The following is a 24,330-nucleotide window of genomic DNA, read 5'->3' on the forward strand; positions in this document are numbered from 1 at the left end:
ACATTTTAAAATTCCCAACTAAGTGCCATATTGAAAGACAGTTGGCTTTTTTCACTGCAGCACCTTTAGATAACAAAAGATTGCATATTGTTCAGCCACACTATACAAATTTTGACATTTGTGGAAAATACGTACACAAAGCATAATGCCAATGTTCTTTTGCTAAATGCCATGTTGGTAAGCAGTTTTAGAAACTGTGTCTGGTAGTAGGGACCAGAACTCTGAGACTTCCATAGGTTATCATCATGAATCAGGAAGCCCACAAACACAAGGCATTAAAAAAAAATCAAAATACAGATGTCAAGTGCACTCCAAGGACCATTTTGATACTCTTAGTCAAGTAATACTCAGGATTAAATACTGTACCATTGAAAATGTGCAACTAAACATGAGAAACTGCAAGATATTCATAATCAGATCCAGCTGATGAAAACAATGCATCTAAAAGTGTCCACTTAAAAAAGTGAGAAGCGCCAAAGACCTAATTTCCCTCATATGTCCAAATCAGTATGTCCAGTGTTTCCTTATCTACTTCAAAAAACATGTTTAAAACATAAAATTTAGCTCTCTCCTAACCAAAGACAGAGGTAGACTCCTAAAACTGCTAAGCTTTGGTTACATAAAGTGCAGTTCAATAATGTGCCACCAAACAGTTCAAATACACCTAGAAAATCTGCAGCTCACCACCGTCTTCAAAATCAGCTTTCAATGCTGTTAAGGTTTCTGTTAGGAGTCATACAGCTTCAAAATCTTCCAGAACACTCTGATGTGTGCTTCACAGATCCTAGATCCTGGCAATGAAGCTGATGAAGAACAGTAATTAATATTTGTGCTATAACACATTAAAATCTGGCTCTGTTTTTTTTTTCTTTAAATACTTTTCTCATACCTTTTGTTGTATAAAATTTTCAAGTTTTATGATGATACAGGCAGTACACTCCATCACCCTCATGGCAACCTCTGATCCAGCTGATGAATCTGTCATTGGGGATTTGTGGGAAAGGAAGCAAATCAGGGTACCTTGTTTTTAAGCTGTCTACGCCATAAGCTTCCAATGTGTGGACATCATTTGTCAGCCCTTCCAGCTGCTGACTGTACTCCTCTATCTTTTGTGCAAGCGCAGCTGGCTTTACATCTTTATCTGACTTCCCCCTGACAGCATAGTCAGCTGCAATCAAAGCTAACTTGGTGGAAAGGTAGCATTTGAAGCACACCCATTCATTGGCATTTTTATGAAGGTCATTCCTGGCAGCTGAGAAGTTTGCTCTGGCTTGTCTTAACCATCTCCGGGCCTCCACTGGATTGCCCACAGACTTGAAGGTGGGAGGAACAAAGAACCTTTGAGAGTATGTCTGCCCAGCAGAGGGAGGGCATTTCTCCTTACTTTGCTGTTGCCTTTCAGATTTGTGGCTCGTGGCTTCTTGATTCCATGAAGTATAGAATCTTTGAAATGAGTACTTGTCTGACTGAAACTGGGATGCAGAAGTTGAAAATGTTCTTCTTGAAGCTCTGTCTGCATTTTGATCCAGAAAAGCCTGTTTTCTAATCTGTTTATTTCATTCTGCAGGTGTTTGAACACTTCATTAGCAATGTCATGATTCTCTGGATTTTTGTCAGGGTGCCACTTCAAATACAACCGTCTAATGATCTTTTTTCGTTTTGATTCTGGAAGCTTCCAAGCTTGCTCTACCACTGATGTCACTTCTTTTAAGATTTCTGGCAATGCATTCACCTTGAGCTTTTTGGGGGAGTGGTGTTTGGAGGAGGGAGACTTGTGGCTCTCTCTGCCAGAGAAAAGAGGAGGGATGCTTCTCAGACCAAGAGTCAAAAATTCTGTAGGGCTTGTTGGGGTTGTGGGAGCACTGTCTCTGCTTTGGGAGCTTTCATCAGGCCTTGAGAACTTGTATAGATCAAAAGAGCTGACTATCTTATATTCACTGTAGCCAATATCAATCTGATAGATCTTTCCCAGGAAACTAGCATTGTCAGAATCTTCTCTTTCAACTTCTTGCACAATAATTGCATATGTGTATGTTGGCTGGTATGAGCCATAGATATCACCACCTTCAGCATCTACAAGGTACCCAACATATTCTCCAGGATAAAAAACATTCATTGGATCCATAAGTAGCGTATAATGGATTTCAGCAGGTATTGGTGTGCCAGGCATGGGAAGTTCTAGTTTTGATGGCTCAGAGGAGTCATATTTTACCCCTAAACTGTCAAGTTTCTCGCTGATCCTGTAGATGTCATTGCACCCCAGCATAGCAATTAAGTATGACGTGTCAGAAATCAAATTGTCAGTTGCTGATTTAAGTGTCATTGCTAGGGCTAGCAAGAAGTTAATGTCTTTACTGTCTGAGTGCTGGATGTAGAGCAAGATGACTGCATTGCCAAATCACTTTAGAAAAGCGAAGGTTTCACTCCTGCTGTGGGGAATAGGATTAAAACCTTTAACCCTTAATGTTGTCTGAAGCTTTTCAAAACAGGAAATTTTCAGACCTTCTCTTAGGGCTTTGCAAAGTCTGATGGCTTTTTCTTCATTGGCCAGGAAAGCATTATCATTCTCGTGCTTCATGATCCTAATGAGTCCTGTGATGAACTGCTCGGAAGACAAGAGAAGCTGCAGTCGTCCCTGAAGAGAGCACAACACTCCAAACTGGCATACTTTGGGGGTCTCTTCGTCGAGCTGCTCTTCAAGTATGCTGCTCAGCAGGCGAGGTCGAAGCTTCTGAGGGAAGAGCATTATCAGCTTAGTGTGAAATCCATGGTCTTTCCCTAAGTAGTACTGGCTAAGATCAACTAGCATTTGCACGCCAATATTGCCCTGGATTCTACTTTTATAGTGTGGCGCATCATCAAACACCAAGATGCTTGACTTCACCAGCCTACCATCCTGGCTCGGAAGGTAGAGTGTGAGGTCCCGGGCATTCTCCAGATCACTCCTCACCTTGACTGAGTCATTTTGTAGGCTCTTGAATAGACCAGAAACCACCCTCTTAACTGTGCACATTTCATTAGGATCTAATTGCTTTCCTTCAGAGTTTTTGAATATGCGGCTTAAAACTTCAACGTATTGCTTAGTTGAAATAATATCTTCAGTACCTAAATGTTTGAACAGCTGATGAAATGTGCCAAGCTCTAAAGGCAGCTTGTATAAATAAGGTTTACAATCAGCCTCATATTCCAGGTTTATCACTACTTCCTCAGGCTTCAGAAGTTTCCAGCCATCTTCTACCATCACAAAGGCAACACCTCGAAGCTGAAAACGGAACTCCTGTTTTTCTGCACTGAGAAATTCATATATGCTCCTTAGGACCTTCGCTCTGTTTTTACTATTTCTTCATCTAAAGTTGTTATGTTGCATATGTTTCTGCAATTGTTAATGACCTTATCAAGAGGGGGGTCCAGGTTAACATTAAGCATGTTTAAAACTTGTTCAAGCTGCTCCTGTGGGGCAAGGTCGCTGCCTTCTTGTTCTTTGATGCTCAAGGGCGTGGCTTTCTCTGGAAGAACAGGGCAGGATGTCCACAGCAGCTGCAGCACATCACACTGCTTGAACTTTGGATTCACTTGGGCTCCATTGAACTTTATAAGAGGAAGTGTTCCATTTACCTCCTGGTACTGAGGGTGAAACCGAATGTACTCAGCAGGGGCCCGTTCTGGACACAAGAATGGTATTAAGGGCAGTTCTTTGAGAAAATTTCCAGATAACAAATCCATTCGTTCTTGAAATATGTGATGGAGAAGGATGTCAACTGTATTTTGCAGTGTTTCTTTAGACCAGTTTTCTGTATTTGCCCTCACGCTGATTTCCTTGGCAAACTGCAACAACTGCTGTTGGGAAAGTATGTACTTTAGTCCAACATTTCTCAAGAATTCCACCCACGATGACATAAATGCAACTTGATTTTTAGGTTTTATTACTTGTTCCAATTTTTTAAAGAACTCTTTAGGAATAAACAATTTTTCAGGAAGCATAACTTCAAAAACTCTCACAGTTCTATCGTAGAAATGTTTTGCTTGCTTTAGTCGATTGTTGGCATCATGGATAATCAACAAGCTTTCTAGTTTTTCAAAAAGTTGTTCCTTGATCTCTGACAGCTCCTCAATGCTTGATAGTCTAGTCTTCAGATAGATCAAGTGCTCTAATTTTGCATCGTAAGAGAGATTTTCAATTTTTGGCAGAAGATGCTTCAAATATACCTCCAGGTCATCTACTGGTACACAGCCAAGTACCTCGTACAGTTCTTTTAAATGTACCTTTTCTTCAAGAAATGCAGATGATGATGACTGTGTCCACTTTTCCACTTCAGCTGAAGGGATACTTTTGGTAAGCACATAGCATGTTCCAAATTTTGCAATGCTCATATAGCGGCCACTGATGGATTTGTAGCATGGAAGGGACTTTAAAATTTTTATATCATCTTGGGACATCAAGTGACTCAAATTACAGTTGAAATACATCAAAAGTGCTTCAAAGTCATTTTCCACTAGTTTTTCAGTTCTAAATGTTGAAGTTTGAACCATATAATGTACAGCCTTCAAGATGCTTGTGGGGCTCTCTATGTTTGCTGTGTGGGATGACAACAGAGGAACTAATGCACTATCTTTAGAACAGATTTTGTTCAAAGCCAGCTGAATACAGCCAGCTTTCATTAAAACATGAAAAACCTTATTGCTCTGGGCATTTGGGAAAACAGCAATGTGCATGAGGCTCAGGGGGATCAGCACATCTCCCTCAGGAACCACAAGCTGACTGGCTGACACAGTGAACTTTGCTCCTGGAAGCAATGCCCAGTCTTTGAGAATGTCAACAATGACATCAAATGCTGGCTTTAGCTCTTCCTGATCTTCTGTCACACTTACTGATTCGCTGATAAAATGCCACGCATTCTTAAGCCAAGATTCACTGGCAAAATTGTCTTTCCACTTTGTACAGTTTATGGTTTTATATTCACGAGGTAACACAGAAGAGAGTAAGTCAGCAAAGCTGGAGGTGTTGAATACTTTTGCAACTTTGCAGTTCAACAGAAAACTACTGTATTTCAAGTATAAAGTGTTCATAAACAAGTCTTTACGTGATGGAATTAATTCATGGTATGTTGTTAGAAACTTGGGTCATTTACTATCAAAAATCTGCAAAACACTGTCCAGTGTAATGAGCACGGGCAGTCCCTCAACTTCAAACTCACTTTCTTCAGCATCTTTAAAGCAGTAGTCAACTAAAAGTTTTAAACTATGCAAAAGTTTTAGGTTAGTTTGCTGAAGACGACAAGGGAGCTTCCCAATATGACAATTAGTATCAGGAGAAGAGAAAGTCATTAAGAAGGACCTAACATCAGCAGGTGTCATGTAGCTAACGAATATCTGCATCTATAAGGCAGTGGTAAAGATTACAGTTTCATCACAGTTATAAACCAAGTTGAACCCAATTTCTAAAAGCAAGTGCTTCAGCCTATAGACATTCTCTGCGACTGTTTTGCAAGTTGTGATGTTATAATCTGCATTTTTAAGGTGCTGTAATTCATCCTGTAGCAAGTTATCAAAAAATGGTCTAGTTTTATTTAAAGTAGACATATTGATCCAAGTAATTATGACTGCAGAGTGCAAATCAGAACCGTCAATATTTGGAGCCCGAACAACAGGTAGAAGACGTTTCATGTCTTCGTAAATGCAGCTGTAAAGTGCTTTTACTAAGCAATATAAATCTGGCTGCAGATCCAGCCTGTTAACTGGAAAGAAGGACAGAAACTTCTTTAATGTGTCCTTTACAACATTAATGGGAGTGTTCTGTAAAACTGATAATGTTGGGTCAGAACCAGGGAAATAACGTTTTTTTAACTGGATTAGTAATTCAACATATGCAGGTGCTATTAAGACTGTCATTAAACTATTATTCCAGTCACTTCGAACACCAACCCCATTGTCATCACGCCACAAGTTTCTTCTGGCTGAATCTAGAGCAAAGTGGCCATTCACATGAAATGGGAGACCTGTCTCCAAAGAGAGAGGCAGAAAGCAGAAGGCTCTGTGGGGCTTCTTATAATGCAGGCAGCTACTCCACCACGCGGAAAGAGAGTGATATCTTGGTTCTTGTGAGCTGATATAACACTCTTGGATACTTTGTCCATACTTGAAAATCCTTACCTGTTGCAGATCAGCCATGTGGTCAGATTTCCTTCAGAATCCTCAGTATCCATAGTGTAGGTTATCTGTTGAACTGGTATGTCCTTAAGCTGTCTCTTTTTAGTAACACTGTCAATTACAGTGTTTTTTCAACCGGTCTCCATCAGTGATCTTGCCTTTTACTGAATAGAGCACATTCAGACCTCCTGTGGCCTTATCTATTTCACAAATAGATATTTTCTCCATGTGATTGAGAAACATTAGAAGTTCTGCCCCATCAGAGCGCAATTTGTCCAAAAGATTCTGGACCATTCTGTCTTATGATGGAACTGAGGAAATTTCTGAAACGTGTGCCATTTCTGCATTACGCAGAGGAAATCTAAACATTGTACAATTGTCCAGTTTAAAGTGGTTTCCCAAATAAAGATCTAGAACATCTGAGAACTGGGTTCTAAAGTCTGCATCCAAACCTCTAAACATGCGTCCAGGACTAACCGATGTGGCTCCTGGTGCATATCTGGCATAGGGATCAAAAATACACAAAATGTCATTGCCAGAAATAAAAGAAGGGCAGTCTGTAATGTGATACACAGAATTGAATACAATTCCATATTGTCCCGTTTTGCAAGGATTTCCTTCTTTAGTGCCTTTCCCAAGATTCTGAATTCCTCTAACATCATCTTCCGTAAATGATTGGTTGTTGTACACACACAGTGCTGGTCCTTGCAGTGGAGCTCATTTATCATCAAATATTCTGTCAACAGGATGCTGTCTAGGATCAAACACAAAGCAGATTTCTCTGGCCTTTGCATCATCAGCATTTTGAAGAAGCTCTTTCAGCATTTCCTTTTCTGAAGGATAGGCGTTGAGTATGCTCTTAATTCTGCTGGTCAGTTTTTCTTTCTGCCCAAACTCTGTGCCTAGTGCTGTGAAACAGATGTTAGATGCATATCTTTCTAAGGCCTTACGTCTCTTTGGTATTGCACCTAGTTTTACAGCTACTTCCCAGGGTATGTCAGCATGGCAATACTTAACAGTGGAGTCCTTTACTTTTATCCAGGGGCAGTCATTGTAGCATAAGGACTTAGCAGGGAGCAGCAGCAGATTAGTGTCTGGTAGTAATATTCTGCCATAATTTTTCTCACAGAATTCTTGTCTCTTTTCTCTAATGAGACTCCAGATTCCTTCACTGACTATTCGTCGGCAAAGCTGAAAATTTTCTTCTGTGATTTTTTTCCTCTTTCTTGATCAATAGACTCCAAAACTTAGGCAAAATCTTCAACAGTAAATGATTGCCGCACACCCACACTTTCAAAAAGTTCACGGAAATTATTTTTATACTTGTTAGGTAACTGATAAAGGTATGGTGCAGCTTCAAAATTCAAATGAAAAGAAACTTTCTCTGACTCAACATATACATTCTCAACCAGAATGAAATGAAATGATTTTAGCTTTTCAATAATTGCTGCCTTGGCCATTTCATTTTGCATTATTGCTTCATGGAGGTACTTGTAGCAAGCATTAGTGATATTTTCCTGGTATAATGTAATGCCATTATCAACTGATTTTGCAACTTCCTTCAACTGGTTTACTACCAGATCAACTGTTGGCTTCTTTAGTAAGCCCAAAAACTCTTTAACGGCCAATGACACTGAACTACAGCCTCTAAAGGAACGGGAATTTTCATTGAGAATTGGTTGCAAAAGACAGACTATATCTTGATGTTCTGCCGTGTAAAGATCAGTTGCTGCAAACATGGTTTCAGGCTTAAAACTGTTCCCTTTCCATTCTAAAGAAAAACCTGTTGGCTTTGTTAGAAATGGAAGGAAAGGAATTGTTTGGCATTTTGCAGCAAAATCCTTTGCTCTAGGATCCCTTATTTTTAGCTTCTCATCAATAAGACTTAGTAGAATACCACTCCTGAGGCAGGCAGCAGCATGGTCGGTTTTATTAATTTCAACTACAGATTCTGCACGCTCTAGCATGTCATCCCACAAAATATCATCTTTCGCCATGCCTAACTGAACTAGCTTAATCAAAATAATAGGATTGAGGTGTGGAGCCATAAGGGAACCTCCCATCTTTAATATCAAATAACTTGGCAACCCGTCCTTCAGGATGGATCAGTCTTGATGGCAAAACCAGAGGATGGACCTCCAAGGAGCAAGGAACACATGGGGTAACACGGAGACTTCCTGAGAACTCATCGAGTTTTTCATTTAGAACAAAATTCATTAAAGGATCTCTAAGTTCTGCTTCAATTTCCTGAATGTTGGGAAAGAAGACTTCTGAAAAGAACTGTTTCTCTGAAAATGTATTTTCCAGCAGTATCTGTTTGCAGCCAGCCTCTTCAAACCCTGCTTTTACTGAAGGAGGAAGTTCAACAGCACAGAGGTTTTTGGAGCCTGTTTTCTTGAGGTACTTCAGAAATATCTTGAAGGCTGCTGAACCCAACATCTTTCTTTTGAAGTATAGAGTCATCTAGGAATCTCACATTCTTCATGGAAACCCAAGTAGACCCATAAGAGAAGACTCTGGTCAATTCCTTCCCCTTTCCATGAGCTATATCTTCATAAAATCCTTGACAGATGACAGAGAAGTCATCATGAACTACATCAGGATCAGGCCACACAGCATAGTAGGTGTAATCAGTCAGCTCCCCACCAGTGGCTAGGTCCCATAAGACACTGAGTGCTTGTAAGTAAGCTTTCACAATGACATGCCTCATGAACGTAGTATTCCAACGCCCTTTTGTATCTGTCTTCCAGATTTCCTTCCTATTTGAAGTAACAGCAAAATAGCAAAACACCCATTAATGTGAATTGGAAATCCTGTTTTTATTCGCAGAGGTAAATAGCAAAACACCTCGCCTATGTGTGGTTTCACGGTCCACTTCTGCTCCTGGGTTTCATGCAAAAGAACCCCTACTGCCCCACAAGGAACCAGCCCTAGTCTTCTTCCACTTTCATTCAAGGAAAACTTGAGTGCTTCTCCTGTATCCATGCATGTGCATATAAGCCATGTGGTGCAATCTACTGTCTTTTGTGGCAACTCATCTGATGACTTTTTTGATTGGCCAGACTTAGCCATTTCAAAGAGAGTAGCTGGATCATCATCAGGACCTCTAAATAGTGGTGACTGTAAGTCAGCAATCCTCCTAAAGACATGGTGAAATTCTTCAACTGTGATCTGAAGAATGCATGATGACTTTGGCACATCAGTGGGAAGCTTCTTGTTGCTGCTGCTACAAGTCTTCATGAGTTTAGCAGCTTCTTTTAAAACACTTAAAACTGGTGCATTCAAGGCTTTGGAGGGGCAGGTTTTTTTCTTAATTATTATTGTGTCTTGTGCTAAGCCAGGATTGGTTTCTTCAATCTTCAAGTACTTCAAATACATTGAGTTTACACTCTGAGTAAAAATAAGTCTATGCCCACAAAGACTAAATTCATCCACTAGGGAGTAAATACCTGCAGGGTTATAACAGGTGCTGCTGACGTCACTCACTTTTGCCTCCTGTTGGGTTCTAAAGGACAGCTGGAAAAGAGTTCCATTGTAGCTGTAAGGGGCTTCTACAGCCAAAGGTAACTGACAGCCGAATACATCTATAAATGGTTTGAACTGATTAGGAAATTTCCTAAGTATTTTCTGCTGTTTACTCCAATTAATTTTGATTCCAGGATTAGATCTATCTTTAATGTGTTTACTGATATGATTTATGTTGGGGTCAAACATTATCATAAATTCTCGGCTCCCAATGATAGGAATGTCAGTGATGTGGTAGACTGAATTAAAACCAAGACCAAATTTTCCAACTTTATCAACTTCTCCTCTTTTTAAAGATTCTTCTAATCTGGTTATGTTTATAAAGTCTGAATCTGAGAATTCAGAGTTGTTGAATGACCACAGAGCAGGTCCATGGCACGCTGCCATCCCTGGGTCCAAGAGATTTTCCCTTATGTCCATATTTCTCCTCATATCGATCATGAAGCTGCATTCGGTGGCATTTGCATCGTCAGCATTTTGAAGCAGCTCTTTAAAAATCTGACACAGAAGGGTATTCTTCTAAAATATTTTTAATCCTTACAGTAAGAGGCTCTCTTTGCCCTGACTGCTCAAACCCCATGTTTTCAGGGTTGATCAGTCTTGTACTAAGGCATGGAACTTGTAGCCATTCTGCAGTTTTCATAGGTATTTCCTCATGTACCAAAATGATTGGTTCCACCGAATCTTCAAGTAAGTCATTTAGGTCATCAACTTTGATGTCACAATAACAGCACTCATGAATTGGCTTCATGACAAGTTTGGAAGGATTTTTGCTATGATAAATAGGAACTGGTGTATTAGGGCTTGCTGTAATCTGATTGCTATATAGCCATCTCATAATATTCAACATAAGATGAAGATTTTGTTTACTTTCTTGTTCACTCAACTCCTGGTCACTTTTGAGATAAACCTTCTGAATGACCATGGAAATATGATCTGAAGTCAACTCTTCTATTGACCCACAAGCCTTGAACAGCTGGTGGAATTTTGCCATGGTTTTAGGTACATTATATAAATAAGGCTGAAGATCCAGATCATGGATTGGCTTAATCACAGCCTGGGCAAGAGGACAAAAGTTTTTGCCAGTCCAAACCCATGGAAATTTCAAGGCTTTAAAAGAATCCTTCCCTTCACTCAGATGATCATGCATGAACCCATAAATTTCAAGCAAAATATGTTGGAACTGATAGTAATCTTCATCACTAAAGGTTTTTGAAGTATGTCAGTCAACAGCAATTTTAAAGTGTTTTAAGACAGCACTGATACCAGGCTTTGTGAAGATGCCCAGTGCTTTCTCCAAGTTCACATGGACACTTTCAACAAGGGGAAGTGAGGAGCCCACTAGAACTGCATGTGCTGCATCACACATATCTGGAGGTGCACAAAGGTTACAGAGATCCCCTTTCTAGACTAAGGAACCTGGATAATTTGGAGGCCTTTCCTTGCAGGCTGGAACCCATTTTATTTTCTTCAATGCCAACTTTCCATCAGAAGACTGCAGGAGTGTATGGTTTTTATTCAAGAACAGTAAGAGTGTTTTGGCTTTCTTTAGGAGAACATCCTGGTTCTGACAGGAACTGACCTGTAAAGCTTCAATTTTTTTTGCCACTTGCACAATATCTTTCTCCTTCAGGCTGGCTTCATATTTTAAACCAATCTGTCTCAAAGAATGAAGGATATCTGTTGAGGTAAAAATTGCAGGTGGGAAACAGCCTTCTTCTTCATTATAAAAGAGATCCCTTAGTACTTCTATATCAGGATCAAAGAGGTCACTGGCTGCTACCACATGCTCCTGTGACATATGGATGAATTTTAGTGGCATCAACCAGTCTAGCACATTTGGATTCTCATTTTTCAGGGAAGACAGATTCTCAAGGACCCACAGCATAAGACGTGTCACCTCTTCCTGAGTATAAAATGCATTTTCAATATCTTTTAAGACAAACTTTAAACAGCTTGTAGTCTTTAATTTTTCAATTTTCAACATGTTTGCCAAACAAATGGTAGCTTCATCGCTGCTATCAATTACTGAAAGAGATAGCTGCAAATCTGTTGGAAGTTTGGCGGTATGATCCAAAACTTTACATCCTTTTAATTTTGTGTAAGAGGAAATCCCTTGATCAGATGAGTGATTAAGTCTTTTGAATATTGTCAATTCTTGAATTATTCTTTTCTCTTTTTCACTGGTATCAGTTAAGCTGGCCAAAAATTTTCTTAGAGCATCTTTCTGGGTTGGAAGTAGTGATGCTATCTGATTACACAACTTCTGCAGTGGTACCTTCTCCATTATTTGCAAAACAGCACTTGGTAGTGGCGAGTGAATATATTTTTTAACAAGTGGATGTTGAATAGAGGTATCTAATCTTTTCAAGACAATCCCCCCCAAGATTTTGCACAATATCTGCTAAGAATTCTGGAAGCTGAGCTTCAGTTTCATCATCTAAAATGACTACTGATGGAATCCTGAGTCTAATGAGTTCCACACACATCTGATCTTCATCCAGTACAGTTTTAGGGATGAGTGGCATCTCATCAAATAAAGTCAAATCCTCCGAAAAATGTATATAAAGATTCTTCCAAACCATGTTAAGCCATGAAATGGATGGGTGATGTTTGTCTTCACTAAATGGATACCACTGAACCACCAACTCTCTGCCAGGCCAGAATGTATTCATTACTTCTTTAATAAGACGTGCAAATCTGGATTTAGAAGCTGCAGCTGAGTACATGGTCTTCCTGTTGGTCACACATAGAAATATTATGCACAGTTCTACTCTTAGACTCAAAATCTAAGATGGCACTAGAAAGCTGTTTAAAGAAAACACAAATATTTTGTATAGCTAGACTAAAATAATTTTAAAATGATAATCTATACCAAAATTAATACTTAAAATAACCTCTAAGACAAGTCATGTTCTCCATAAAGTGCTTAGTTTAACTGAACATAAAAAGCCATAAAATCTAAATTCAAAAGTATCTAGTATTCTGTAGATGGAACTAACATGAGAAACCATGTTTAATGTTTAGTTATACACAAGTAAAAGTACCCAAAAAATGCACATAAAGCTTACATATTATTTTCATTTAATGGGTAAACATTGATAAGCAGATCCAATACAAATACGTTTGGGGGTTGTTTTGTACATTCAGTACCTCACCTGCATGCCTGTTGTAGGGGGAAGAGAAGGGTTCAAAGTCAGAGCAGAGGCTTGAGTCTCCATTTCAGAAGCAAACACTTTCTGAAATGCGGGTACCAATGGCTCTCATGGAATCTCATTTGAATCTCTAACAGATATGCAGCTGGGTGTCAGTCAATGTCTTAGAGACTTGACTGAACTCACTCATCTGGAAAAGCAGTGGGGATAAGGCTCTACACACAGACTGTTCTATACAGAGCACAGGTACAGTTTTGCCAAGGTTGCTATTTATTAAAGTGTGCTCTGAAGAACCTGCAGATGTTGTACAAATGCTTCAGGGCAAACAAACTGAACATGTGGGTGTTGCTGTCCAGGCAGGTGTTTCTTCCCACCAAAACAACTGTATTTCTGAATGCTTGGAAACTAGGAGACTAATAGAATTCTCCCCCTTTGGGGGAACAGTTGCTTATCTTAATAGGCTGTCTAGAAATTAACAAATTTTAAAGTGTATTTTGTATTTGTGATATTCAATATCAGTAGCACCAAAATAGAAAAGTAACTATGTCCTTGTAGGTAGATATTTGTCCATACAGGGAAATTAAAATATCTCAAAATGAGTTCTCTGGAAACTTAACATTTATCTTTTCTTTATGTGAAAATGATGTCTAGATTCCTACAAGCAATTCTGGGAAACACTACAACAGGGGGTACACCTCAGGCTCTTCGAAATTTTATATATAACTTAATTACCCGCCATGCTATTTTCAAAGCATTGCCATAGAAATCTCAGCAGAGTTTCTATGTCATGTGACAGAATAACTCAAGTAATGTTTTAAAAATTAAATTGTTAGCAATACAATCAATGTAGTTTCTTTGGGTTATAGAGCAAATTAAATTATATTTTTTAATAATGTTTCTTAAATAAAATAGAACTAGCTATAACTGAATATCTAAGTCATAAGTAAAGCAAAGATACAATGTTAAATATATAAAAATGTTAAAAATTCAATTTTTTAATTAAATCAGAAGCATCTTAAATATGTGCCATGTATGTTCCACATAAACTGCCACATCACCTGCATTCTGTAGATAATGCTATCCAATATCCTTGCATAAAATTTGGTAATTTATCAACATATACTTACCTTTAGAAAAATTACTTGGTATGAATATATAAATTCAAGACACACACACCTCACATATAGCATGCAACTAACACATCAGTCATGCTCTACTGGAAAAACAGTAGGAAATAAAGGAGAGAGAAAATGTCGAAAGGCACGAATCCAAGGACATTAAGTTGATCCAAGCTTTATTCCTGAGTTCTAGCTCCTCTGTACTAAAGACAATTACCTTTAACCCTGAAATATAAATGTTCACACAGGCTTCTCCCTGCCTTCCATTACAAGGCCTCTAAAGCACTTCTATGAGGATAAGCAAAACAATTGTTACGCCCTTTAATAAATGACTTGTGGGTTTTGTGGCTTTCTCAATTATCAGCAATGTCAAAACAGTTAACTATGCTTCTGAAAAAGTCTTCCTAGGACAGCAAACTAATACCAGGTATAGTCAACTTTAACTTAGGAAGAATTCCTGTGCCTAGGTTTGGTTGGCCATCCATGATTCCATCCCTTAGATATTGGAAACAATGTCAATATAACCAGTCTGTATGCAGAGACTGTTCTGGTTTTGTTTCCATTTATTCACGTCTATGCTCCTTGCTAACCTTGAAAAGAAATGCAGCATCATTAGAAAGTATCAGCTGGTGGAAAAATTCACTTAACAATGATGTTTTGAGTGAACCCCCTCCAGAGGTGCAGCCCAGCGGACAATGCTAATTTAAGGAGCTGAGTACATGGGAGTTCTTTTTGACAATAGCAGCTTTTTAAAAAAGATTTATTTATTTATTTTACGTGTTTCACTGCTCTATCTGCATGTAAACCTACAGACCAGAAATGGGCATCAGACCCCAGTAATAATAGATGGTTGTGAGCTACCATGTGGTTGCTGGGAATTGAACTCAGGACCTCTGAAAGAACAGTGCTCTTAACCACTGAGCAATCTCTCCAGCCTGGCAATAGCAACTTTGATGGCTGGTGAGTTCTAATAATGCACCACTGCATAGAAGATTCAAGTCTCTGTAAATACACATGAACAGCAAAAGTCCAATTAAATGATGCACTGTATATCAGTCACATCGGTTTTTCTTTTTGTTTTAAAATTTTTAGTATTACATTTACATCCCAATGGTAGCATCCTCCCTCCTCCCCTCCTAGTCACATCTTAAAAACAAAACAAAACAAAAAACCAACAACAACAACAACAAAAAAGAATGAAGAAAAAGGAAAGACCAATGTGGGAAGGAAAGGAAAGGAAAAGGCAGCCTAGTACCTGTAGTCAGGACTGCCCTAGCAACCAAGCCTAAATGTGGTACAATAGACTCTGGGCCTTTCAGAAGCTTCTGATTCTAGCTGCAGTGGCCCAACTGCTTCCCAGAATGTCTGCACTGATGCTTCCACTGACATCTTTGCCTTGGCTGTTGTTCTTCTCGTGATACGGGACACTGACTACAGGTCTCATGCAAGTTAGGCAAAACCCCTACGTCTGAGCTATATGCCAGTCTTTTTTTTTTTTATTCTTCATAGATTCTTACTAAGTTGCCCAGGTTGGCCTTGAGCTCACTTTGCAGTTCAGGTTGGTCTTGAACTTACAATCTTCCCGCCTTAGCCTCAGGAGTAGCTGATATTACAGACCTCCACTATCAGGCTCGGCATAGACTTGAATAGATCTCAAACAGCATTAGAGACGTAGTAACTAAAAATGGTACAGGCCCCAGGGCAGGCATTAACAGGGTAGGTACTATACCAAGACTGCTCCTTTTCTCACTACACTTTCCTAATACAGGCACTACTGATAATGCCCTGAATACTTTTAATATAAAGTAGAACCCAAATTGAATGTTTATATAAATTATCACTCTACTAATGACTTAGTTCCAACTTCATATATGTATAACCTGCTTCAATTTTTTTTGTGTTCTGGGGAGATTTTGTTGGAAGCGAATTTTTTGGGTTCTGGGGTGATAACGTTGGAAGCAGGTTTTATGTGCTCTGGGGTCATTTCATTAGAAGAGAATTTTTTCTGTTCTGGGGTGATTTCGATGGAAGGGGGATTTATGTGCTCTGGAGTCATTTCGTTGGAAGTGATTTTTTTGTGTTTTGGGGTGATTTCATTGGAAGCAAATTTTTTGTGTTCTTGGGAGATTTCGTTGGAAGCGGCTTTTATGTGCTCTGGAGTCATTTCGTTGGAAGCGAAAATTTATGTTCTGGGGTGATTTCATTGGAAGCGATTTTTTTGTGTTCTGGGGTGATTTCGTTGGAAGCGGGTTTTATGTACTCTGGAGTCATTTCGTTGAAAGCAAATATTTTCTGTTTTGCGGTGATTTTGTTGATAGCGGGTCTTATGTGGTCTGGAGTCATTTTGCTGGAAGCGATTTTTTGTGTACTAGGGTGATTTTGTTGGAATCGGGTTTTATATGCTCTGGAGTCATTTAGTTGGAAGCGAATTTTTTGTGTTCTGGGGTGATTTCTTTGGAAGCAAATTTTTTGTGTTCTTGGGAGATTTGGTTGGAAGCGGCTTTTATGTGCTCTGGAGTCATTTCTTTGGAAGCAAATTTGTTTTTTTTTTTTTGGGGGGGTGATTTCATTGGAAGCAAATGTTTTGTGTTCTGGCGTGATTTCAATGGAAGCAGGATTTATGTGCTCTGGAGTCATTTCGTTGGAAGCAAATTTTTTGTGTTCTGGGGTGATTTCATTGGCAGAGGGTTTATGTGCTCTGGATTCATTTTATTGGAAGCAAATTTTTTGTGTTCTGTTGTGATTGCATTGGAAGCAAGTTTTATGTCCTCTGGAGTTATTTCATTGGAAGTGAATTTATTGTGTTCTGGGGTGATTTCGTTCGAAGCCTGTTTCATGTGCTCTGGAGTCATTTCATTGGAAGCAAATTTTTTGTGTTCTGGCGTGATTTCGTTGGAAGCGAATTTTTTGTTTTCTGGGGTGATTTCAATGGAAGCGGGTTTTATGTGCTCTGGAGTCATTTTGTTGGAAGCAAATTTTTTGTGTTCTGGGGTGATTTCGATGGAAGCGGGTTTTATGTACTCTGGAGTCATTTCGTTGTAAGCAATTTTTTTCTGTATAGCGGTGATTTTGTTGAAAGCGGGTCGTATGTGGTCTGGAGTCATTTCGTTGGAAGCGATTTTTTGTGTTCTGAGGTGATTTCATTGGAACAGATTTTTTTGTGTTCTGTGGTGATTTTTTTGGAATTGGGTTTTATGTGCTCTAGAGTCATTTCGTTGGATGCTAATTTTTTGTGTTCTGGGGTGATTTCCTTTGAAGCGGGTTTTATGTGCTCTGGAGTCATTTCGTTGGAATAGAATTTTTTATGTTCTGGGGTGATTTCGATGGAAGCAGGTTTTATGTACTCTGGAGTCATTTCTTTGTAAGCAATTTTTTTTTGTGTTCTGGGGTGATTTCGTTGGAAGCAATTTTTTCGTGTTCTGGATTCATATCATTGGAAGCGAATTTTTTGTGTTCTGGGGTGATTGCATTGGAAGCAAGTTTTATGTCCTCTGGAGTCATTTCGTTGGAAGCGAAATTTTTGTATTCTGGGGTCATTTCGTTGGAAGCAGATATATGTGCTCTGGATTCATTTCGTTTGAAGCGATTTTTTTGTGTTCTGGGGTGATTTCATTGGAAGCGGGTTTAATGTACTCTGGATTCATTTCGTCGCAAACAAATATTTTCTGTATTGCGGTGATTTTGTTGAAAGCGGGTCTATGTGGTCTGGAGTCATTTCATTGGAAGTGAATTTTTTGTATTCTGGGGAGATTTTGTTGGAAGCAAATTTTTTGTGTTCTGGGGTGATTTCGATGGTAGCGGGTTTTATGTGCTCTGGAGTCATTTCGTTGGAAGTAAATTTTTGGTGTTCTGGGTGATTTCCTTAGAAGCCAATTTTTTGTGTTCTGGGGCGATTTCTTTGGAAGCATGTTTTATGCGCTCTGGGGTCATTTCGTTGGAAGAGAATTTTCTGTGTTCTGGGGTGAATTCTTTGGTAGCAGGTTTTATGTGTTCTGGGATCATTTCATTGGAAGATAATTTTTTGTGCTATGGTGTGATTTCATTGTAATCGGTTTTTATGTGCTCTTGAGTCATTACATTGGAAGCGATTTTTTTGTGTTCTGGGTCGATTTCTTTGGAAGCATGTTTTATGTGCTCTGGAGTCATTTCCTTGGAAGCAAGTTTTTTCTGTTCTGGGGTGATTTCGTTGGAAGAGAATTTTTTGTGTTCTGGGGTGATTTCATTGGAAGAAAATTTTTTGTGTTCTTGGGAGATTTCATTGGAAGCAGCTTTTATAGGCTCTGGAGTCATTTCTTTGGAAGCGAATTTCTTTTTTTGGGGTGATTTCATTGGAAGCGAATGTTTTGTGTTCTGGCATGATTTCGTTGGAAGCGGGTTTTATGTGCTCTGGAGTCATTTTGTTGGACGCAAACTTTTTGTGTTCTGGGGTGATTTCAATGGAAGCGGGTTTTATGTATTCTGGAGCCATTTCGTTGGAAGCGATTTTTTGTTCTGGGGTGATGTCATTGGAAGCGAATTTTTTGTGCTCTGGGGTGATTTTGTTGGAATCGGGTTCTATATGCTCTGGAGTCATTTCTTTGCAAGCGAATTTTTTGTGTTATTGGGAGATTTCGTTGGAAGCATGTTTTATGTGCTCTGGAGTCATTTTGTTGGATGCTAATTTTTTGTGTTCTGGGCTGGATTTCGTTGGAAGCAGTTTTATGTGCTCTGGAGTCATTTCGTTGGAAGCAAATTTTTTGTTTTCTGGGGTGATTTCGATGGAAGCGGGTTTTATGTACTCTGGAGTCATTTTGTTGTAAGCAATTTTTTTCTGTATAGCGGTGATTTTGTTGAAAGCGGGTCTTATGTGGTCTGGAGTCATTTTGTTCAAAGCGATTTTTTGTGTTCTGAGGTGATTTCATTGGAAGAGAATTTTTTGTGTTCTGTGGTGATTGTTTTGGAATTGGGTTTTATGTGCTCTAGAGTCATTTCGTTGGACGCTAATTTTTTGTGTTCTGGGGTGATTTCCTTTGAAGCGGGTTTTATGTTCTCTGGAGTCATTTCATTGGAATCGAATTTTTTATGTTCTGGGGTGATTTCGATGGAAGCAGGTTTTATGTACTCTGGAGTCATTTCTTTGTAAGCAATTTTTTTGTGTTCTGGGGTGATTTCGTTGGAAGTGATTTTTTTATATTCTGGATTCATATCATTGGAAGCGAATTTTTTGTGTTCTGGGGTGATTGCAGTGGAAGAGGGTTTTATGTGCTCTGGAGTCATTTCGTTGGAAGCGAATTTTTTGTGTTCTAGGGAGATTTTGTTGGAAGCAGGTTTTATGTGCTCTGGGGTCATTTGGTTAGAAGCGAATTTTTTGTGTTCTGGGGTGATGTCATTGGAAGCGGGTTTTATGTGCTCTGGAGTCATTTTGTTGGAAGCAACTTTTTGTGTTCTGGGGTGATTTCATTGGAAGCGGGTTTTATGTACTCTGGAGTCATTTCGTTGCAAGCAAATATTTTCTGTAGTGCGGTGATTTTGTTGAAAGCGGGTCTTATGTGGTCTGGAGTCATTTCGTTGGAAGCGATTTTTTTGTGTTCTGGGGTGATTTTGTTGGAATCGGGTATTATATGCTCTGGAGTCATTTAGTTGGAAGCGAATTTTTTGTGTTCTGGGGTGATTTCTTTGGAAGCAAGTTTTATGTGCTCTGGGGTCATTTCGTTGGAAGAGAATATTTTGTGTTCTGGGGTGATTTCATTGGAGTCAAATTTTTTCTGTTCTGGGGTGATTTTGTTGGAAACGGTTTTATGTGCTCTGGAGTCATTTCGTTGGAAGCAAATTTTTTGTGTTCTGGGGTGATTTCCTTTGAAGCTGGTTTTAGGTGCTCTGGAGTCATTTCATTGGAATCGAATTTTTTATGTTCTGGGGTGATTTCGATGGAAACAGGTATTATGTGCTCTGGAGTCATTTCTTTGTAAGCAATTATTTTGTGTTCTGGGGTTATTTCGTTGGAAGCGATTTTTTCGTGTTCTGGATTCATATCATTGGAAGCGAATTTTTTGTGTTCTGGGGTGATTGCATTGGAAGAAAGTTTTATGTCCTCTGGAGTCATTTCGTTGGAAGCAAATTTTTTGTATTCTGGGGTGATTTCGTTGGAAGGAGATTTATGTGCTTTGGATTCATTTCGTTTGAAACGAATTTTTTGTGTTCTTGTGTGATTTCATTGGAAGTGTTTTTTATGTGCTTTGGAGTCATTTCATTGGAAGTGAATTTTTTGTGTTCTGGGGTGATTTCATTGGAAGCGAATGTTTTGTGTTCTGGGGTGATTTCGTTGGAGGCAGGTTTTATGTTCTCTGGGGTCATTTCGCCAGAAGAGAATTTTTTGTGTTCTGGGGTGATTTTGTTTGATGCGGGTTTTATATGTTCTTGATTCATTTTATTTGAAGCAAATTTTTTTGTGTTCTGTTGTGATTGCATTGGAAGCGAGTTATATGTCCTCTGGAGTTATTTCGTTGCAAGCGAATTTATTGCGTTCTGGGGTGATTTCGTTGGAAGCGGGTTTTCTGTGCTCTGGAATAATTTCGTTGGATGCAAATTTTTTGTGTTCTGGGGTGATTTCGTTGGAAGCGGGTTTTATGTACTCTGGAGTCATTTCGTTGGAAGCAAATTTTTTCTGTATTGAGGTGATTTTGTTGAAAGCGTGTCTGGAGTCATTTCGTTGGATGCTAATTTTTTGTGATCTGGTGTGATTTCCTTTGAAGCTGGTTTTATGTGCTCTGGAGTCATTTCATTGGAAGCGAATTTTTTTATGTTCTGGGGTGATTTTGATGGAAGCAGGTTTTATGTGCTCTGGAGACATTTTTTGTAAGCAATTTTTTTTTGTGTGTTCTGGGATGATTTCTTTGGAAGTGAATTTTTGTGTTCTGTGGTGATTTTGTTGGAATCGGGTTTTATGTGCTCTGGAGTCATTTCTTTGTAAGCAATTTTTTGTGTTCTGGAATCATTTTTTGGCAGCGAATTTTTTGTGTTCTGGGGTGATTTCATTAGAAGCGAGTTTTATGTCCTCTGGAGTCATTTCTTTGGAAGTGATTTTCTTGTATTCTTGGGTCATTTCGTTGGAATTGGGTTTATGTGCTCTGGATTCATTTTGTTGGAAGCAAATTTTTTCTGAATTGCGGTGATTTTGTTGAAAGCGTGTCATATGTGATCTGGAGTCATTTCGTTGGAAGCGATTTTTTTGTGTTCTAGGGTGATTTTGTTGGAATCTGGTTTTATATGCTCTGGAGTCATTTAGGTGAAAGCGAATTTTTTGTGTTCTGGGGTGATTTCTTTGGAAGCATGTTTTATGTGCTCTGGAGTCATTTCGTTGGAAGAGAATCTTTTGTGTTCTGGGGTGATTTTGTTTGATGCGGGTTTTATGTGCTCTGGATTCATTTTATTGGAAGCAAATTTTTTGTGTTCTGTTGTGATTGCATTGGAAGCGACTTTCATGTCCACTGGAGTCATTTCGTTGGAAGCAAATTTTTGTGTTCTGGGGTGATTTCATTGGAAGCAAACTTTTTGTGTTCTGAGGTGATTTTGTTGGAATCGGGATTTATATGCTCTGGAGTCATTTCGTTGGAAGCGAATTTTTTGTTTTCTGGGGTGATTTCGTTAGAAGCGAATTTTTTGTGTTCTGGGGTGATTTATATGGAAGCAGGTTTTATGTGCTCTGGGGTCATTTCGATGGAAGAGAATTTTTTGTGTTCTGGGGTGATTTTGTTTGATGCGGGTTTTATGTGCTCTTGGAAGCGAATTTTTTGTGTTCTGTTGTGATTTTTTGGAAGCATGTTTTATGTGCTCTGGAGTCATTTCGTTGGACGCTAATTTTTGTGTTCTTTTGTGATTTCTTTGGAAGCATGTTTTATGTGCTCTGGAATCATTTCTTTGTAAGCAATTTTTTGTGTTCTGGGGTGATTTCATTGGAAGCAAATTTTTTGTGTTCTGGATTCATATCGTTGGAAGCAAATTTTTTGTGTTCTGGGGTGATTGCAGTGGAAGAAAGTTTTATGTCCACTTGAGTCATTTCATTGGAAGCAATTTTTTTGTGACCTGGGGTGATTTCATTCGAAGCAGGTTTCTGTGCTCTGGATTCATTTTGTTGGAAGTGAAATTTTTGTGTTCTGTGGTGATTTCGTTGGAAGCTGGTTTTATGTGCTCTGGAGTCATTTCCTTGGAAGCAAATATTTTGTGTTTTGGGGATATTTTGTTCGAAGCGAATTTGTTGCGTTTTGGGGTGATTTCGTTGGACGCAGGTTTTATGTGCTCTGGGGTGATTTTGTTGGAAGTGAATTTTTTGGGTTCTGGGGTGATTTCGTTGGAAGCGGGATTTATGTGCTTTGGATTCATTTCGTTTGAAGCGAATTTTTTGTGTTCTTGTGTGATTTCATTAGAAGTGTTTTTTATGTGCTTTGGAGTCATTTCATTGGAAGCGAATTTTTTTGTGTTCTGGGGTGATTTTGTTGAAAGCGGGTCTTATGTGGTCTGGAGTCATTTTGTTGGAAGCGATTTTTTATGTTCAGGGGTGATTTCATTGGAAGCGAATTTTTTGTGTTCTGGGGTGATTTTGTTGGAATCGGGTTTTATATGCTCTGGAGTCATTTAGTTGGAAGCGAATTTTTTGTTTTCTGGGGTGATTTCTTTGGAAGCATGTTTTATGTGCTCTAGGGTCATTTCGTTAGAAGAGAATTTTTTGTGCTCTGGGGTGATTTCGTTGGAATCGGGTTTTATATGCTCTGGAGTCATTTAGTTGGAAGCGAATTTTTTGTGTTCTGTGGTGATTTCTTTGGAAGCATGTTTTATGTGCTCTTGGGTCATTTCGTTGGAAGAGAATATTTTGTGTTCTGGGGTGATTTTGTTGGAATCGGGTATTATATGCTCTGGAGTTATTTAGTTGGAAGCGAATTTTTTGTGTTCTTTGGTGATTTCTTTGGAAGCAAGTTTTATGTGCTCTGGGGTCATTTCGTTGGAAGAGAATATTTTGTGTTCTGGGGTGATTTCATTGGAGTCAAATTTTTTCTGTTCTGGGGTGATTTTGTTGGAAACGGTTTTATGTGCTCTGGAGTCATTTCTTTGTAAGCAATTTTTTTGTGTTCTGGGGTGATTTCGTTGGAAGCGATTTTTTCGTGTTCTGGATTCATATCATTGGAAGCGAATTTTTTGTGTTCTGGGGTGATTGCATTGGAAGAAAGTTTTATGTCCTCTGGAGTCATTTCGTTGGAAGCGAATTTTTTGTATTCTGGGGTGATTTCGTTGGAAGGAGATTTATGTGCTTTGGATTCATTTCGTTTGAAACGAATTTTTTGTGTTCTTGTGTGATTTCATTGGAAGTGTTTTTTATGTGCTTTGGAGTCATTTCATTGGAAGTGAATTTTTTTTGTTCTTGGGTGATTTTTTTGATGCGGGTTTTATTTGCTCTGGATTCATTTTATTGGAAGCGAATTTTTTGTGTTTTGTTGTGATTGCATTGGAAGCGAGTTTTTTGTCCTTTGGAGTTATTTCGTTGGAAGCAAATTTTTTGTGTTCTGTGGTGATTTCTCTGGAAGTTGGTTTTATGGCTCTGGAGTCATTTCCTTGGAAGCAAATTTTTTGTGTTCTGGGGTAATTTCGTTGGAAGCAAATTTTTTGTGTTCTGGGGTGATTGCCTTGGAAGCGGTTTTCATGTGCTCTGGAGTCACTTTGTTGGAAGCAAATTTTATGTGTTCTGAGGTGATTTCGATCGACTCGGGTTTTATGTACTCTGGAGTCATTTCATTGGAAACAATTTTTTTCTGTATTGTGGTGATTTTGTTTAATGCGGGTCTTATGTGGTTTGGAGTCATTTTGTTGGAAGTGATTTTTTGTATTCTGGGGTGATTTCATTGGAAGCGAATTTTTTGTGTTCTGTGGTGATTTTGTTGGAATCGGGTTTTATGTGGTTTGGAGTCATTTCGTTGGACGCTAATTTTTTGTGTTCTGGGGTGATTTCGATGAAAGCGGTTTTATGTGCTCTGGGGTCATTTCGTTGGAAGAGAATTTTTTGTGTTCTGGGGTGATTTCGTTGGAAGCGATTTTTTCGTGTTCTGGATTCATATCATTGGAAGCGAATTTTTTGTGTTCTGGGGTGATTGCATTGGAAGAAAGTTTTATGTCCTCTGGAGTCATTTCGTTGGAAGCAAATTTTTTGTATTCTGGGGTGATTTCGTTGGAAGGAGATTTATGTGCTTTGGATTCATTTCGTTTGAAAAGAATTTTTTGTGTTCTTGTGTGATTTCATTGGAAGTGTTTTTTATGTGCTTTGGAGTCATTTCATTGGAAGTGAATTTTTTGTGTTCTGGGGTGATTTCTTTGGAAGCAAGTTTTATGTGCTCTGGGGTCATTTCGTTGGAAGAGAATAT

General features: G+C 38.9%; 1 pseudogene; it reads right to left on the reverse strand.

Moving 5' to 3' along the window:
- Positions 1-883: 883 nt before the first annotated feature.
- On the reverse strand, positions 884-12,362 carry LOC132649474 (sacsin-like; annotated as a pseudogene).
- Positions 12,363-24,330: the final 11,968 nt, after the last annotated feature.

The sequence above is a fragment of the Meriones unguiculatus genome, chromosome 20 (assembly GCF_030254825.1).
Source record: "Meriones unguiculatus strain TT.TT164.6M chromosome 20, Bangor_MerUng_6.1, whole genome shotgun sequence".
Taxonomy (NCBI): Eukaryota; Metazoa; Chordata; class Mammalia; order Rodentia; family Muridae; genus Meriones; species Meriones unguiculatus.